The 19,618-nt window shown below is 40.1% G+C and overlaps 1 protein-coding gene across 7 annotated transcripts in view; it reads left to right on the top strand.

The window, feature by feature from the left end:
* Nucleotides 1-19,618, top strand: part of Camk4 (calcium/calmodulin dependent protein kinase IV) — a 228,758-nt gene that overhangs the window by 40,576 nt on the left and 168,564 nt on the right. The gene's annotated exons all lie outside the window — the stretch shown is intronic.

The following is a 19,618-nucleotide window of genomic DNA, read 5'->3' on the forward strand; positions in this document are numbered from 1 at the left end:
TATTTTCTTTTTATTTCCCCCAATGCTGTTAAAGAGCACATAATCAGAACAAGATCTTAGAGAAGGATGAAGAAATGATATATTTTCTTCATCCTCCTTAGATGGAGAGCACAGAATTGTTAGAGGGATGCCACATTTGTATATTAATTTCTGTATCTCTCACTCCCCTAGAGTTTAATATCTACTTCTAATAACTTAGTGTGTTTCCAAACAACTGGAAACTGAAATTTTAATACTTAGTAGAGGCAGAGAAAATAGCATCAATAAAAAGAGTAGATTTCTAATATAATTTGATTTAAAGACCAGTAAGGAAAGAAAAAAAGTGACTCTAGCCCAATGACCTGAAAAGTTTTCTCACCAAATTCATGACATTCAGTTGAAAGAACATTGAGAAGTTGAGTGTGCTCTCAGAGTCTGTTGCAAATGAGAGGGATCTCTTGTCTCTGGAGGGCGGAAGTGTAAAAGCGTACACCACTCTGAAGTCTCTTCCCCAGGCCATAATGGTGGCAACATTTACGGAAATGCTGCACCCATGTGTGTGATCTCCTGGGAGTTCTAGTTTGAATTAAAAAATGAGGTTAGTTGAGGAATTCACTGTATAAAACCGAATATATAACAGGAAAAATTTTCATATTAATAAAGTGGTTCTCATGAAGTTCATTTAAAAGTGAACTCATTTGGGGTATGAAAGTAGATTTTCATACATCATTAGCAACCTGACAGATTCTGGAAATAGAAAAATATAAAGCTGACGTGTCAGGAAGTAATACAGTTGAAGATTCATCAAAAGTGACGCGAGTTTTCCAGGAAGCTTTAGATGAATTAAGCAGAAAATAACTCAATTTATAAGCCATTTAGCAACGACATATCAATTATTTATACTTGCACAGTATCTGTAAATTCTTTTACTGTCATTATACAAAATAACTGGAAAGAACTTTGAAAGAGAAAACAAATGTCTCTCTTTCCTTTTCTAGTGGAAATTCCTGAAAGATTAGTCAGCCCATTTTCTTCCCTGCCTCTTTGGTTTTTGAGACTGAGTCTTAAAAAAAAAAAATAGTTGTTAGCATTACCTTTTATTTATTCTTTGACAATTTCTTACATGTATACAATGCATCTTGAACCTATCTGCCCTCAGTTTTCTACTTCCATTCTTTCTCGATCCCTTCTCCCCAATACAGCCTCCTCCCACAGTTACTGTCGTGTCCCCCTCCCCGCCTCTAAACCACTGATTGCACCTAATGCTTGTCTGCTAGAACACTGAATGATATTGCTGCTTGACCTTGTGCAGGTGACCATATATGCAGTTGAGCCGTGAGTACAATGGCTACATTAATCTTATTAAAGTAGGCGAGACTCTCTTCTACCTCTTCACTGAGGCATCTTGTGTGTCAGTCACAATCAGAATTTGCTTCTTACCCCTCCATAGCTAAGACCCTACCCATGACTCAATGCTCCTATAATCTCTTTCCTTTTATGAATCAGCCTAGGCTCTTTGGGAACTGTACTATGTATCAATCAAGTGACTGAGAAAGCTTTTCTTAAAATTATTTTCCCCACCCATTCATTTATCCATTGCCCAGAGAGAAATATTTACAATGAGCTTCCTCTTTCTTTCAAAGTCTGTGTCCCTGGGCATAGTGAAGTCCTTGACCATGAGAGTTCATAGTGTAAAGGTCTTAGATCTGCATGGCTTTCCATAAGTCCATTCAGTAGTATCTGTCATGGGTTTATGGGGCCCTTGCTCTGCCATTGTCCCTCCATACTAGTAGAGACACAAGATAGGTCCTCCTTCTGCAATTTGGATATGTATAAGAAAATTGTATCACCTAATACCTAGTTAAGCAGGTAGAACTTAACTAAATGTAATAGGAAAAAGAGATTGAACTCATCCCTGCTGAAAATAAGGCAAGAGTTTTAAGGACTGAGAAGTGGTGAACAAGTACTGGAAGAGGAAGGTGCCATTAAATCTTCAGTTTTTGCCAATTGGTATGTATTGAAGTTATGTTTGTGTTCTTCTGAGCCTTGGAGGTAGAAACTCTTGCTTTATGATTATATTTCAGGAAAGATGAGTACCAGGTCCCCAAGAAAGATATCCTTGGGTTACAGGAGATTTACATCTTCAAAGAGGCAGAGAATGCATTTTTGTAAAGACAGCATTTCTAAAGTAAACCACTGGAAAGAAAAAAAATGGGAGGCCAGAGGCTTCCCAAAGAAACCCATCTGCTCAGTCAAGCTGAGGAGGATTTGTGGCTAAGTCACTTAATTTGTTTTCACATGGCTTTTATATCTCATCAAAGCAATGAAATGGGTCATGTCATAGGGCTGTTACCATTCTTCGTGAAATTTATTCATATTGAGATTTGAATAATATTTTGCAGTTGTGAACAATTTCCCTCTCAGGTTATATCAATGTGAAGAAGAATCAAGAAATTGTTCAAAATAAATACTATTCCCCGCCCCACACACACTTCTGAGTCACTGTTAAAGGTGACGGCCTCTATCACAAGGACAAACAGTTTGGTTTGATTGATTCGTACTATTGCTTTCTCTTTACTGTAGAAGTATCTATTAGGGTGAGCCTTTCAGGAACAGAAAATAATAATTAAACACCTTAGCTGAGCTGTTTCTAATATAAGTGAACCATCCAAAGACAGAAAGTAGAGGAGTTAAAGAAAAACAAACACTCAGCGTAACAGTGCATGGGGTGTTCATCCCACTGTCTCTTTGAATGAGACCTCTGCGGTGGGTAAGATCCCAACTCCATCGAGTGATTTGTCCCTCCTTTGATTTACACTGTAAAAGATGCTTGATTCATTTCCAGCACCTTTATAGATTTCATCTATGGACCTCAAAACACCACTGATCCTTTTATTATGCAGAGTACATTGTAGCTGACATTGCAACCCGCACTTTTAGATGGGGTTGCGTGAAATAAAATAAATAGGGAAGAGATAGGGACTGAATCTGAACCCTGAAAGACTGGGCAGTGCATATTGCAACAGATACCAATAACTTCAGTAAGGGAAAATATGGGTATTTGTGGCTCTACTTATATGGTCATTGCACCCTACATTTATTTGGGGGCTCTATTGCTTTCCTGTTTATCAACCCTCAGTATTGTGCTTTCAACTTCATCTTCGTTGCCATATTCATTCCCGTCTCCATCCTGTTTCCAAGTCAGCATCCCATATTTCAAACAGACTCCTGAAACCATCCATCGATCACTGTAGATCACAACCCATTCTTTGTAGAGAGTAATATTTAAACATTCAAGACAGACCAGACGGTTCTGCTCAATAACCTTAGAGCCCTTGCATAGTTTTCCAGGGTAGCCGGGACGTACTCTAAGCTCCTGAGGCCCCAAACTGTCTCCTCTTAACAATTCCATATCTTACCATGACCCCCGCTCTCGTATTAGTTATTTTTCAGTTGTGATAAGAATACTGTGACCAAAAGCAACTTCAGGAGGAATATTTATTGGTTTAAAGGTACAGAGGGCTAGAGTCCATAATGGTGCTTACAGCATGGCAAACAGCAGCCATGATGTCATGGCAACCAACAGCCATGATGTCTGGAGCAGAAAGCTGAGAACTTAGGCTATAAACCGCAAAGTCTACCTCCAGGGGCATATTTCCCTCAACAGGGCTGTGCCTCCCAAATGTTCCATAACCTTCCCAATCAGAACCACGAACTAAGGATCATGTGCTTAAATACATGACCCCATAGGGGACATTTCTTTCTCACCCCAGTAGTCCCTTACCCCAGACCCCAGTGTTTGAAACTGTTCTACTGGTTCCCGATTTCAATTCTTTGCTCTTGCTATTCATTTCCTGTGATTTTATGACCACTGATCTGAGCACGAATGTCACTTTCTGAGAATCATTTCCTGGATTATCCAGTGTATACTATTTATCTGTTCTGTAGTCGCCATCTTTATTGCCTAGCTTTAGTTACAGAAACTACTTTTGCTTTCCTTGCAATATTTATAATGACATAAAACGATCTTATTTGTTTATTTGTATTTGTGTTGTACGCACACTGTTGTGAGAGCAAAGCCCCTAGAGCATAGGTCTTGCCTTTTATTCTGCTGTAACCTAAGCACAGGAACACTCCATGTTCCTGCTAAGCCTAGCAAATATTACAGTGAATGAATGAATTCAACACAGATTGTTTTTTCTCAGTATATCCTGTGCATTCTTCCTAGGAAAATCCAGCTATTAGCAGCTAGTGTTTTATACAGGTTTTTGCTTTAATAAGCCCTTATGCAGCAAGTGCCAGGCTCAAGGCTTCCTGCTGCTCATTAAGAGGCATCCACAGAGGACATAATATTTACCATCTCTTCAAGGAGTGAGTTCAGCAGGGAGGAAATTTCTGTATTCTGGTACACATGCTATATCTTGTAAATTCCATGGAGGAAGTGAGATGCATAGTTGGAATCAGGGAAGAGAGTTATGCTTTGGTCTGAAATAGTTCTATCTTGGACTCTCAACCCACTAAGATTTTGACAGGTGCAGTATGTATCATATATAGGGGAAAAAGCATTTTTCAGTTGAGCAGCAGCATCTGCATAATTTGGGGAAAGACACCTCTTATGGATGACTTCAACCTTCTTGGCAGCTGGCAGGACCTTAGGAGTTTTGTTAGTAGGACTCAAATCAGCACAGAGATACTTTAGAAGGAGAAATTCCAATGTTTTTGGCAGAATGAATTTCAGAGAGAGTGACCTGGAGAGGCATGGAGACTAATCAGCTAGCAACTTTTGCAATGCCACAGTTGGGACAGAGGAAGACTTTGAAAAGTAGGATGGGAGGGAATCTCCCCAGTGAAACCTATTCAGGGCGCTTGCATGTATACAAAGTGGGATTCAGTTGTTAACCCACAGTGAGCTTTTCTCTTGCTACATTTATCCTGAAGTCTATTACTTCTTAGGACTTTTTACATTTATAATCATGAATAATCTCTATATACTATACTTTTAGTTACAGGGTTTGCATGTTCTTTTTCTATTCTCCGACATTTTAAGCATGTTTTAAGATCTCTGAACTCTTAAAATGTTAGCATTTCTATCACAGGCAAAACATTGAGATCTCAATTTGACATCAGTGGTCTCTTCACTCTGGCAGGTGCCCACCTTGTTAGTGCTGTTAGGATTACTCACCAGGTTAATACAGCCAACCACATCTTCTTAGTAAGTGCTTTGATTCCTACCTGCCTTACACACACACACACACACACACACACACACACACACACACACACACACACGCATGCATGCACACTATTTTGGTTACTGTTCTATTGCTGTGAAGAGATACCATGACTCAGGCAACTTTTATAAAAGAAAGGATTTGTCTAGGGGCTTCCTTAGAAGTTTACACCTCCTAAGCCTTCTAATCTTTTCAAATACTGCCACTCTCTGGTAAGCATTAAAATGTATGAGCCTCTGGGTGGTGTCATTCTTATTCAAACCACCACTACACACACACACACACACACACACACACACACACACACACACACACACACACACTCATGCACACATGCATATGCACAGACCAGAATGAATCAGATTTATTTCAGAGATATGCATGCAGATCAAATGTCTAACCCACTGTACTTGCTTTGTGTATCTTAATCAGGACTTTTGCTGATGTATGCCATATCTCCAACTAGAGGGCACCTAGATCCATCACATGTGTATCAGTCCTCACATTGTTTGAATTCTTTGCAGTAATTGCTACAGTGCCCACTCCTTCCTTGAAAAACTCTTGTCTGTGGTTTTCTGTGCTAGCAGCTGGTGTGATTCCCTACTCTCCGCCAAGCTTTCTTCTTCACTGGCTTGCTTTTGAACTAATAGTTAAGCATTGACCTTCCCAAGTCCCCGGTCCTCTTGCCTTCTGCTCCTGTGTGCACTCCCAGCTGTTGACCTCATTCCTTATCTCTAGCACTCTTCAGGTTGGTCCTGAGTCCTTGCTGTGACCCTGGTGGCCTCTGATAGCTTCCTCGATGTCTGGCTTGTGTATCTGAAGTTTAGCTGTTCATTTTCTGCCTCAAACCTGGGATTAGTTCTTTTGCTAAGAGGTTTTGGGTCATTTTATTAGAAATTGATATTCCAGTGCTATGATGAGGGCCTTAGATGTATTTAATATTGCGAGGCTTATTGTTTTCAGGCTTTTACAGATGTACATAAATTATAACTGATATGTTCATTATAATTCAGGATGATGTAGTTCATGTATCACCTCATGAACATTGTATCTGTGCTTTTCTCCTACATTGAAAAATCTTGGTTCTGAAAGACATGGGGGAATTTCAGAATTAAAATATTACAAAGACAACAGCCTCAGAATAATGGTAACTTGAAAACTATCACTACCAATACAATTTGCAATATTTTAGGCAATATCAGTAGCTTTGCTGATGAACACATACATGTATTCTAATTAGTTAGAAATTACAGACCCCTATATTATTTATTTGTCTGGGTAGTAAATGATTCTGATTAGCAGGGATGCCTTTCTTCATCATGCTGTTCTCTGTGAATGAGGTTATCAGGTTATCTATAGTTTCCAAGAGAAGCCTACAGAGAATTCCACTCAGTAGGCCACTTGTCATAATTAAACCCAGGGTAATTCACTGCAAGGAGGTGCCTGATGGAGACTTGAGGTGCATCCTCATGCTCATTATTTTATTTTGCATTTATTTATTTATTTATACTGCTCTTGCAGTAAAAGGAGCTTCTGTGTTTAGGAAACAATAAAGCCATTAGGAATCAGCAGTTATTTTACATTTCTTCTTCTAATGAACATAGCTGACTTTCTGTTTTCTATTAATGCATGCATACAGTAATGGTCACTCCCTCAAAAGCCATTTTTGAGACATCTTGTTTAAATGAGAAGGGTGGTGTTTTATGATAGAATTGGAACAGAAAGAGGAAGAGTGAGCTTTCTATTCCTGAGACAGAATACCCCAGAAAACCAATACCCAAAAGGAGGGAGGATTGCATGTGGACTCATGATGTTAGAGCCTTTGGTCCATGGTCACTTGATCCCTGGTCTCTGTTCCTTTGTTGGGTCAGAACATCAGAGTAAAGATCCTATGGTGACGAAAACTGCTTGCCTCATGGTGTCCAGGAAACAAAGAGAGGGGATAGAGTTAAATCATACCCTTCAAGGGCATGCCCCAGAGACCCACCTCCTCCAAAAGGCACCGCCTCTGAATGTTTCCACCATCTTCCAATAGCCCATCACATTGTATCCACAGCTTTCATCAGAGACCAAGCCTCCCCATACATGAGCATTTGGGGGACATTGTAAGACTTTTTGGAGAAAAAGTCAGGCTGAAATATATTTTAATTGAGATGATGATAACACAGGAGTCTGAGTGACAGGCACCTTGAAGTTCTAGCCCTAGAATGTTCTTCACTGTTTTAGTGCATATGTTGTTATTCTATACAAAGAAATCTTAATACTTTCAAGAAGATAATGGGAAAATTTAAATTAAGTGGACGGTCTTTTGAAATTCTGCATTGGGTTTGGAAGCAATTAAACTCAAATCCAACCCTGGAATAGGAGATTAATGTAAATGGAAATGATATTTTATGCATTTATGATATGATTAATAGTTGAGAAAGCTTATGTATGGTAAATGACAGGCCAGTGATAAGTCCTTTCCGCTTTACTTGAAAGAGATGGAGCTAAGCCATGATTTTTTTTAGCCACGCCTCTTCTTGGAAAATTTTAAAAATAAAAAATATCCAAGTAGATCAGGAAAACATAGGATTAAAGTAATATGGAGATTTACTGAATAGATTGTGGATGCTAAAACACACAACTTGAATTTCCTGAATGTAATGGTGCAGTCTGCAAAGAACAGAACGTGCCATGAGACCAGAGACTCCAGACTGAGGGAGGTTTATTCGATGAGGTCGGGGTATGCATCTAGAAGGAATAAAATGAAACAAGGGGTGGGGAATGTGGGTGTGATGTAGTTCAGTATTTAAGTTGTGTTTGCATTGGTTCTAGAAGTCTGAACATTTGTCAAGAAAATGGAGGCACCTGGTACTCTGCATGCAAGCTGCCCTCTGCAGTGAGCACTGGGGGTTGTGAAGGGTTTGATTCTGGGAAACTGAGAGGGTAAATCTTAAATGTGACAATTTGTGTTGTCACAACCTTCTGACGTCAGTGGCCTATTTACCTAGTGAGGTCCTTTTCAAGTAAGTGTCTAATCTGTTTTTTTTTTTTTTTATCTACCCCATTTCCTTTTTAAGCATCACCTGCTTCTCTGACACTATATCTGACACTATAGGGCTCATAACTTCTTAGGAGGAAGGAGGATCGTGTAACCAGTCCACATCTTCCGGGGCCCTGATCCAGTGGCTAGTTTTGTTTGCGTTGTAGGACTGTGGTCTGTGTAACTACTGCTTGCAGTTCAAGTACAAGCCCTACACTCCATCCTTCAGCCCTGTTAGTACCTCTTCACCTTTTCTGTGGGCCAAAAGAGCATCTTTGGATTCCCCTGAAGGCCCAATAGAGAGTCTGGGGAGCCTGGAGTTCTACCTCAGCTCATCCACTGAGCCACCTTCTTCTTCCTGTGCCTCTGTTGTGTGTGGGCATGTGGAGCAGTACCTCAGACAACACAAGGAAGCATGCCACTAGTCAGACTCTTCTAGAGTTCCCCTATCCGTCTGAATACGTTCTGAATGGGCTGCTCCTTCCCTAAGTGGGAGGGTGAGGACCTCTGCAATTGGTAGTTCCAGGTTGCAAGCATCTTTCATTTATTCCTCCGGTCCTGCAAGGATATCCCAACATCGTGGATTTTTCATCTTTTCTTCTGTCATGCTGTGTGGTCAGAATGTTCTGCTGGAGAATAAATGTTCTGTGAAAGAAAGTGAAAACACATCTTTATTTAAAATGATAGGTATTGTTCTTTTCTTTTCTGCCCGTCTCTTTTTTTTATTGTTGCTTACTCTCATGCATTGAGTACCTGAACACCAGCTCATATCAACTGGAGATAGCTTCTGGGTTAGGGAATGGGGGCATGTGTCTACTTGTTTCAGCTCTAGGGCCCCATCTAGTACTGACCCATGCAGGCCTGTGCATGTTGCCTCAGCCTCTGTGAGTTCATATGTACATTGATCTTCTTGATTTAGTCATATGCATATTGATCTTCTTGATTTAGTCATATGCGTATTGATTCTGTTGATTTAGAGGACCTTAGGTCCTTGGTGTCCATCACCTCTGGCTCTTACACTCTTTCCACCTCCTCTTCCATTGAGATCCCTGAGCTCCAAGCAGAAGGATTTGATGGAGACTTTCCATTTAGGGATGAGTGTTCCAAGGTCTCTCACTCTCTTCATATTGTCTCTCTGTGGGTCTCTGTATTTGTTCCCATCTGCTGCAGGAGGAAGCTTCTCTGATGATGGCTAAGCAAGGCACTGATCTATGAATATAGCAGTGTGTCATTAGGAGTCCTGTGATTGCTATGTTCTTTTAGTAGAACAATAGCATTTGGTTTTACCCTAGATCTCTGGGTCTCCAGTCTCAGGTTCTTGGTGTTGGGTCTGGGTTTCATCTCATGGAGTGGGCTTTGAGTCACATAAGACACTGGTTGCTCCCACAAACTTTGTGCCGCCATTGCACTAGCATATTTTGCAGGCAGGACACCACTGTAGATCAGAGTTTGTAGCTAGGTTGATGTTTACATTTCTCATTTGGTAGTGTGCAGCACATTTTCCTGTACCAAAAACACTAGCATGCCAGGGTGAAGGTTCTATGTAGACACCGCCTCAATTTCTGTATATTCAGTGAGTTGTATGGGTATTGTATTCAGCGATAGGCGAGCAAGCTAGAATCCCACTATAAAAACTAGGAGTAGATTTTATCATCTCAGCTTTTAGTGAGGAAACTGACTACAAAGAACTTAAAGAAATTCCTCAACGACATATACCTATTTTGTTTTAGGAAGCTAGATATAAATTTAGATTTGAGCGCAATATTTTAGAAGTATAATTTACACAATATAACATATCAAAATTCACACAAAAATTTAAACTTGGTTTAACATTCATTACTGTACTCTGGCTGTGATTGCAAATCAGCAATTAAGCAATGTTATATATTCCACTTTTCTAATTAAGATAATTAATTACTTTGGAAGTGTTATAAATAAAATTATTCAAGTATCTCAACAAAATTTTAGGACCATCTTCAGTGCCAGTTGGAGGGAAATGAAATCAGTTACTCTAGTAGGAGTCCCTTTATTAGAAAGAGTACACCAGCAATGTGTTCACTCTGTAGGAAACTTTAAAGAGATTTATTTTTTTTTATTTTTAATAATGTGTAGGGGTGTGTGTGTGTGTGTGTGTGTGTGTGTGTGTGTGTGTCTGCATCTGCATTTAGGTATGTATATACAAGTGCGGGTGCCTGTGGAAGCCAAAGACGTTGGAACCACCACAGCTGATGTCACAGGCAGTTGTGAACCACTCAGAGTGGGTGCTGGGAGCTGAAATTAGGTACTCGGCAAGAGGAGTATATGCTCTTAACCATTGAGCATCTCTCTGAACCAAGAGTCCGTGGAAAACCTCTAAAGGATCTATATATTTTCAAAGATTTAGCATTACTTCTCTGTATTATACTTGTATCTAAATGCAGTATATTTATTGGAATTAAGAAAATTCACTTACAGCCGGGCGGTGGTGGCGCACGCCTTTAATCCCAGCACTCGGGAGGCAGAGGCAGGCGGATCTCTGTGAGTTCGAGGCCAGTCTGGGCTACCAAGTGAGCTCCAGGAAAGGCGTAAAGCTATGCAGAGAAACCCTGTCTCGAAAAACCAAAAAAAAAAAAAAAAAAAAGAAAAAAAAAAGAAAATTCACTTACAAGGTTGACTAGTTACTTTTCTATTTGTGTGATAAAGCACCATGGTCAAGCCATTGTATAAAAGAGTGTTATTTGGCTTACAGTTCCAGGGGGTCAGAGTCTATGATGGTAGAGTAAAGGCATGGTGCCAAATCGCCAGAGCTGCGGCTGAAAGCTTGCATTCCTGAGAGCATACATCTCAGTGCTGCTGTGGAATAATCCTTCTGTACACTGTGAATATGTATTCCTCTCACTGGTAAATGAAAAGCTGACAGGCTGGTAGCCAGGCAGGAAGTTAGGTGGGAAATCCCAAACTGAGAATGATGGGAAGAATGAGGGTGAAGTCAGAGGAGATGCCAGCCAGCCAGCCGCTAAGCAAGCAGGACATGTAGAAAGTGAGGTAATAAGCCATGAGCCACATGGCAAAGCGTAAATAGAAATCTGGGTTAATTTAAATGTAGGAGCTAGCTAGTAACAAGCCTGAGCTATTCACCGAGTATTTATAATTAATATTAAGTCTCTGTGTGGTAATTTGGAAGCAGCTGCAGTGACAGGGAGTGGGTGGTCAGGACAGGAAAACTTCCAACTATGCAGTCCACTAGCAGAGAGGGTACTCTGGAAATGGCATAAATCTTTTAAAGCCTCAAAGCCTGCCCCTAGTGCATAACTCCTCCAACAAGCCACACCTAATCCTTTCCTAATAATTTCACCAACTGAGGACCAAGTATTCAGACATATGAACCTATGGGGCCATTCTCACTCAAACCACCACCTAGGGCTGTGGATATTCAGTCACTACTTACCATGACCTACATAGCTTTGCACTTAACCTGACTGAAAGGACAAGGGAATGAAAAAAAAATACATGTGCATGGAAGTGTGCTGTGACGGAGATGCACCAGCAGCCTGGGAACGCAGCACGTTTATTAAATATGGCTGAGCGATGAGTTAGGTTTGTTGTTGACAGCTGGATGAGGAGGTGGGTTTGTTTAAATACAGCTGGATGAGAAGGAAGCAGGCTACTTAATTTCAGTAGAAGGTCTCGGTAGAGGAGTGGTTTTAGGTTGCAGTCAGTCAGTCATCTGGAGGAGGAACCTGTGGTTACTTGTTTCTGCATCAACTGGTTTTAGCTAAATATCAGTTGTTCGTAACAGCTGTCCTCAAAACAGAAGACTTTTCTATTCTTCTGAGCACATGGGTCTTGGACAGTGGGGACTTGGATATGCTTGTGTTCACATCAACTTCACACAACCACTCAGGACTTCATCCACTACCCACGGTGGTTGATGCCTGTTACCTCTCCCCATTCTGATACACAGTAGAGCTCAGGAGACCAGGATTCCAGCTTAGTCATCACTGTGTGTGTCTACACAGCAGAGCTCAGGAGACCAGGATTCCAGCTTAGTCATCACTGTGTGTCTACACAGCAGAGCTCAGGAGACCAGGATTCCAGCTTAGTCATCACTGTGTGTCTACTGGATTGACTTTCTAGGAAGGCATGCCTTAGCACTGGATCTAAATCTGCACTTCCCTGAGTCAGAGATCCTAGAGATGGCTGCCTGCCTGTGACTCACTTTTCTATAGGTCTAGACACTGCTCTCCTGCTGTGTCTAACATTATCTTATTGTGTATATAAAGGATGAACCTGCTCCCTTGGCCACAGTAACATTTTTGGTTATGACACCTCGTTATATAGTTACCATCTCATGCTAATGGTCTAACCACAAGCACATTTGATATTTACGCCTCAACGGGACAGAGATGGCTGCTTTTGTGGTATTCTCACATGCCATTTACAGAAAATGATACTCCTAAGATTTCAAAGAACTACCCCCAGGAGGAAGAAGTAATAGTACAAAGTATCTAGGTTCATAAAAGCTTGTTGATAGTAAAATATAACCTTTATTTTTATTTATCTAATTTTCAGTTTAACAATAAATAATCATTCTCATCATAAATAATTTTAAAAGCATATAGAGTTGCCAAAATCTTTTTCAGCCACTTTTCTCCATTCTAGGAAAATCAACATTTCTTCTTTAGAATGTAGCTTTCAATTTTTAAAAATGTGTTTTTATAAATATATGAGTGCACAGAACACTTAAATATTGTCTTATGTGTCTTTAACATAGATGTGTTAACAGGCATGGCATATTTACTAATCTCTGGGTACTGTAGAAGCTCTGTGCCAGAGCATGAATTCTCAGTTTTAATAATAGCATAGTATCTAACATTTAGAATAAAATCCAAATGATGGGAGCCATGGAGTATGGCCGAATCCTTCCTTGCTCATTCCTTTCCAGCTATGTGAATATCCCGAGAACACCTTCAATAGTCTTACCTCTGCCTATGCTCTATACTCTTAAATGTTTTCTTGCCTTATTCCTTGGGTTCATTCATGTCTCCATCTAAGAACACTCCATCGAAACCCCTGATGTTTCTCTCCATCCCCTTCCTCCTTCCGTCCTCAGTTCTGGCTGTGTCTGTCTATCTTAACTGGCTTTGTTTACTCCTCAGTATCTCCATCAGCCAGCCACCCTGGAGTAAGTGTGCTGTTTTTCTGTCTGCTTTCCTATCCGAGAACTTGGTTTTATATCTTTTGTATTTTGGTAGTATTTTTACAGTAGTTTATATATGACATTTTTAATATTTACATACTATATTTTACAACTTTGATAGAATTTGTTTTTAGAATTTGTCCACTGATACATTCATAGGGCTTAAGAGAGTGGCTTGCATACAATCAGCATCTCTGAAAAACAGTATGACTTGCCTAAAACTTTATTCAGGGGCCAGCAAGATGGGCATGGTAAGTAAAGGTGCCTGTCGGTCAGCCTGATGACTGAGTTTGACCCCCACGTGTGGAAGGAGAGGCCAAACTGTTCCAAGTTGTCCTCTGACCCCCATCTACTTGTCATGGCAAGTGGCAAGTGCACCCTGCCCCAAACACCACACACACACACACACACACACACACACACACACACTAAATGAAGAAATGCTTTTTAAAAAGGAATCTTTATATAGCCAATTTAACCATTTTCTTTTTGATGGGCATTTATGTGATTTCCAAAGCCACACTATGGACAGTGGATATTCTTGTATGTGTATTCATTTACACATATACACACATTGATTTGTACAGAGTGGATAGTTTGGTAATAGAAATCCTTGTGTCAGAATGTACCCTTATTTACAATTTCAATATAAAAGGAGAAATAGGCATCCAAATAGTATGTGTCACTTTGTACCGTCCCTCCTGGGAGTGCCTGTTTTCCTACATTCTTAGAAGCATTAGTCTCGTGAAGGAACTTTAAATTTTTTTTCTATGTTTTTGTGAAGCTGATGTGTGTGTGGTTCCAGGAAGGAAGAGAAACTATGGCAGAACAGTCAATCATTAATTTCCCCCTTAAACTTATTCATTTCCTTTATTCCCTTGATTATAAACCAACTTGCAAAAGCCCAGCACAGTGCTGAACGATCCAAAAGACAGTGTTTCTCTGTCTCAGTTTTCAGCAGTAAGAATGACCGCTGCTCTTCACTTTTTTCTTTATTTTGTTTCATTTTCATCAACAGGCGATAATCGTGTATGTTTATGTGACAAGATAGGATGCTATGACACATACACATTGTGGGACGATTAAATAAGCAATTAGCATATCTGTCATTCACATTCTTTTTTTGTGAGACCCTTAAGATTTGTTCTTTTGGCAATTTTGAAATCTGTGATGTGTTATTATTAACACAATCATTATGGCATGGCGTCCTCACAGCTACTGCTTCCTGAGTCAGGAGCATGTCCCGGTGTGTTGTCAAGGATGGTGCTGTCCTCTTTGTTTGAGTTGGAAAGGAGTATTGAGCCTTTATTACCTCATGTCATTCTGTCGATATTTTGTCTCCTTTCATAGAGATAAATGAGGTTGGGATAAGTTTTAATATTTCAGAAATTATTGCCTTCCTGAATTGCTCTTTTCTCTTCTTGTGACTTCTTCTGTCCCTGATGGGTGAATTATTTATGCATTATAAGGGATTTAATAACCGTTTAGTTGTTTCTGTAGCATGGAATTATTTTGTCCTTGAAGAGGTGCAGATATGAACTGTTAAGGCATGTTTTCTGTCTTTGTGTGTGTGCTCATGGGTGTGTGTGTTTGATACACATGTAGAAAGGCCAGAGGACAACCTTAGGTGTTAGTCCTCACCTTCTACCCTGTCTGGAAATTTTTTAATGTTTATAGTATATTTATAGTATATTTGTGCTAATTTTGATATCTTTGTAAACAGATTAAAATTTTCAATTAAAATTTTTTCATGCAATATATTTTGATCATTTTCTTCCCCTCCCTCATCTTCCCAGATCCTCCCCACCTTCCTAATCAGCCAAATTTGTTCTTTGCTTCTCTATAAAAATTATAAAAACAGCGAAAAAATGAAAAGAAAATAAAAACAAACTAAAAGAAATAAAATCAATAAGATAAAAATAAAAAAATGAAACAAAAGCTGCACACACACAATACGGAGTCTGTTTTGTGTTCCATCACTGAGCCTGGGCGTGGTGTCATTCCTTTGGAGGAAACTTGCTTTCCCTATCCCAGCAGGAATCAGTTGCAGATAGCGTCTGGGTTAGGTGTGGGACCCTGTGTCCTCTTTCCTTTCTCAGTGCTGGGATTTTGTCTGGTTCCAACCTGTGTTGGTCTTGTGCATGATGTCGCAGTCTCTGTGAGTTCATATGCGCATCAGCCTGTGTGTCTCTACCACCTCTGACTCGGACACAGTTTTTCCACCTTCCTTCCTCCCTCCCTCCCTCCCGCCCTCTGTACCTCCTGCCCCCTCCCTGCCCCGACTTCCGCCCCTTTGAGACAGGACTTCTCTTTATAGCCCTGGCTGTCCTGGAACTCAGACTGGCCTCAAACTCAGAGATCTGCCTGCTTCTGCCTCCCAAGTGCCAGGGTTAAAGATGTGTTCCACCATATCCAGTCTTTCTGTCTCCTCTCTGCTTAGATCCCTGAGCCTTGAGGGGAGGGGTTTGATAAAGACATTGCATTTCGGGCTGAGTGCTCCAAACTCTCTCACTTTCTGTGTGCTGTCCAGTTATGGGTCTCTGTGTTAACTCACATTTACTGCAAGAAGCATCTCTGATGAGGGATGAGGGACACGCTGATCTATGGATACAGCGACGTATCAGTAGGAGTCATTTCATTCCTACGTTCCTTCAGCAGACTGATAGTAGTAGGCTCTCCCCTAGGCCTACCTATGACTTACCTAGTCTCATGTTAGCTGGCCATTTTAGCAGTGTCAGGTATGGGTTCCATCACACGGAGCCGTCGTAAGTCCAGTAACAAGTGGCTGATGACTCTTGTAACATTCGTACCTCTGTCGCACCAGTAGATCTTACAGGCAGGTCTCTGGTATTAGTTGCAGGGTTTGTCACTGGGTCATGCAGATGATTTCTTTTCTCCTCCTGTCGCCTGCAAAGTACCTTGCAACACCATGAACACTAGTCAGTAGGGGTGAAGCTTCTGGTTGGTCACCAGCTCAGTTTCCCTGTGATTGATGACAGAAGTGATGTCTTCAGCCGTAGGGTAACCATCAGGTTACAGAAGTAACCAATAGCCAATGATGTTTGGGACGGTCTTCTGTGCGATTCCTTTTGCCTAAATTTCAACAAGATGTAACCCATTCCTGGCACTGGAGGTTTTATTTAGTGGCATAAGATGCCTAGTTGGGGAGTTGTCTCCCCCATTATTTGATGATGTCATTTAAATTCCTTTCATATGTGTTTATCTCTTAGGACACTTCTACAGCAGTAGGTTTTTCCGAAGGCCTTTGGTGTTAGCTGTCCCTCCCTGTACTCTCTAAAACTTATTGTATAAAGCTTCTCAGTGTTTTTTTTTTTTCTAACATAGCTTTCCATTCCTTATTTGCATCTTTTCCCTTTTTAAAATGTAGAGCTTCCAAACCATCTGGATTTTATGTAAATAGTCCTATTTTTTGTGTTGGCAAATAACCTGATTTAAAAAAAAAAAAGAAAACCACCAATTTGGCTGGAAAAACACTGACACTGATCAAATCTGAATTGATTTTGGTTACAGACACTTATTATTTCTATTCTTCTGGTGGAAGACTTGCACATTTAATACACACTCAAACTTATATTTTACTTTTTGTGTATCCATTCAGTAGCTAGTCTCCCTCTTCAAGACCATAGTTTTCACATTATTTTTATTTCCTTTTCTCTGTATTCCCTCGACATTTCTCCTGTTGTTCTCAGTTGTGATTTAACTGATAAATTGTTACTGCAGTTTTTAAAAGGCCACAACCAATGCTAATTTGCCATATCTGTATCTGACTGAGTTCTTTGCCCATCACCATCTCCATGTTTTGTTTGCCCCTTGCATTCAGTTTTTATTTGACTTTAGTTCCTTTATAGTGATTTTCCCCCCCAGATTATGCCTGAGATGATAACTGAGAGTCTCACGTACCTGAAAATGCCACTTTGCTTTTAAATACACAGTGTATACCGGACTTTGAATTTTGATTTCAGAGTAATATATTTCATACCTTTAAATACATGTTTTCACTGTCTGCCGCTATCCGATGTTATTAATGATGCTGTTTAATTCTAGTATCTGCTGATTTGTGCTGGTCCCCTCTCTCTGGCCTCTCTCAGGTCTTTGACTGTGAGGGTCAGTGCTCACATTTGTGTTTAAGACGTGTTCTGTTAGAGTTTATTCAAGCATGTCCCCCCTTTGCTCTAATGATTCCTTGTTCCAAATACTGTTAGTACATACATGTTTAAATATTTATAACTATCTTATAGGTCTCTATCGTCTTTCAAGCCATTTTGGACTTTTACTTTTTTTTTTTTTCAATTGTGTTCTGGAATACAACCATGTAATGACCCTTGGGCCCCTTGCCCCCTACCGGTTGGAGGGCAACCTGTCTCCTTTGTAGCTGCCTCTCATTTTATATTTAGCATTTTGCATTCTATCGCTTAAATATTCCCTTGGGATGGTTTTGGGAGGAATGGGAGCTTCGGTGAGTTTTGCTTCATCATTTTGACCCCATCCCTTCTGAAGTACCTTAGGTTATAATGGTAACTTTTTGTTAAAGCCTGAAGTTTCCCTTCTGGGGGGGGGGGAAGCTTTAAAAGTTTGATTCTTAGCCATTGTTCTTTTGCCATTAAGGCTTTAGCTCCCTTTAACCTTCAAAATCTATAAGCAACTTGATCTTAAAACTAAGCATGTGATTTTTCTCTTACTTTCCCATGGACGGCATTTTGAGGATTGAAGTTGATCATTTTCAATGACAACCTCCACCAGATTGAATTCTGTTCTCCGTTCTCTGTTGCATCCGTACAGCCACGATGAGCACTTGTAACTGGAAAAGTTATATTTGTTTATATTTCAGTAAGGTATCAGCACAGAGAGGCCTGTTCTTTTCTGAGGGGAAACAGAGGAGGAGTGGATGGGATGGGGGAAGGGGAGGTGGGGCGGGAACTGGGAGGAGTGGAGGGAGAGGAAATTGGGGTCTCTGGATGTATTGTATGAGAAAAGAATTTTAAAAAAAGTGAAGACAAAAACAAAAAAAAAAAAGTTGTTGGCACAGGGCAGATACATTTTGAGAAACTAGATTTTACACACCGAAACCTTGACACTCCTTGAATGGTAGTGATATTTGAATTCTCATGTTTATTGTGGTTTCTGAGGCCATAGGCATGGACCCACTCAAGACGGAGTCCACTGAAGGTAGAACATGTCCTTGGCTTGATCTTGTAGCAGTTGGCTGAAAAGCTATCTGTTGACTCAAATACTGGCGTGTAGCTGTGTTGTGTCATAAAGCATTAGGGTCCCCATCCGTCACTGAGAACCCCACAGCAGACTCCCTGGGATTACAAGTGATATTAGACTCAGCCAATTGCTCATCACAGTTTCAACAGACTTGTAGACATTTTCTCTTTACTTCCCTTGGGGACTTCCTGTGGAAGTTTCTCTTAAGAAGGGGCATCATTTTCACAGTTCTGAAAGAGTGAAGCTAGTCGATATCATCTTGCAGCTGATCTAGATGTTGTAATAACAGAGCACACATTTTAATAGCTGGTCATGAAATCGGTCACATTTCCCCCTCTACGTTTATCTATTAGAACTTTTTGTGTGTCTCAACTCTGCTGCTACACTGCATGGACCATTCCATACATTTCATATCATCATTGATGCTTAGAAAACCAAACGATTGTGTACTGTTTTTTAGAAGTAAGAGCACCATATCTGCTGGAAGCATAATCGACATATAAATATAAAAGTTGTAATCCTGGAACCTTTTAAATAAAGTATTAGCAGAAGCAATGGTTGGTTTTTTCTCAGGCATGGTTAATGATTATTTGATCATTTTAGTATGTGGTGTAACTTGGAAAAAGGAAAGCTAATATATGATAAGCTTTCCTTTGTTGAACTTAAAGAATTAACTTATTTTATTAGTTTATGTTGCAGTAACTATAACAGTATTGTAAAGTATTTTCTCAATAGACCTTATTGCTACTAAGATTTTAATGTTCTGAACAGGAGGGATTTTCCTTTTGCACCCAGTCTGGAGAAATAATTCTAGTGCTTTGCAGATTGCACAGGGAAAACTTATGTGGTCACATTAAAGTCATTACAGACCATTGATTGGGCAGCTCCACATACCTGCCTTTTCTTTGGGCACTAGCTGGAATCCATATCATAGCTGCATTTTATAGATTTACACAATAATGTGTTTCAATATGA

This window comes from Peromyscus maniculatus, chromosome 19 (assembly GCF_049852395.1).
Source record: "Peromyscus maniculatus bairdii isolate BWxNUB_F1_BW_parent chromosome 19, HU_Pman_BW_mat_3.1, whole genome shotgun sequence".
Taxonomy (NCBI): domain Eukaryota; kingdom Metazoa; phylum Chordata; class Mammalia; order Rodentia; family Cricetidae; genus Peromyscus; species Peromyscus maniculatus.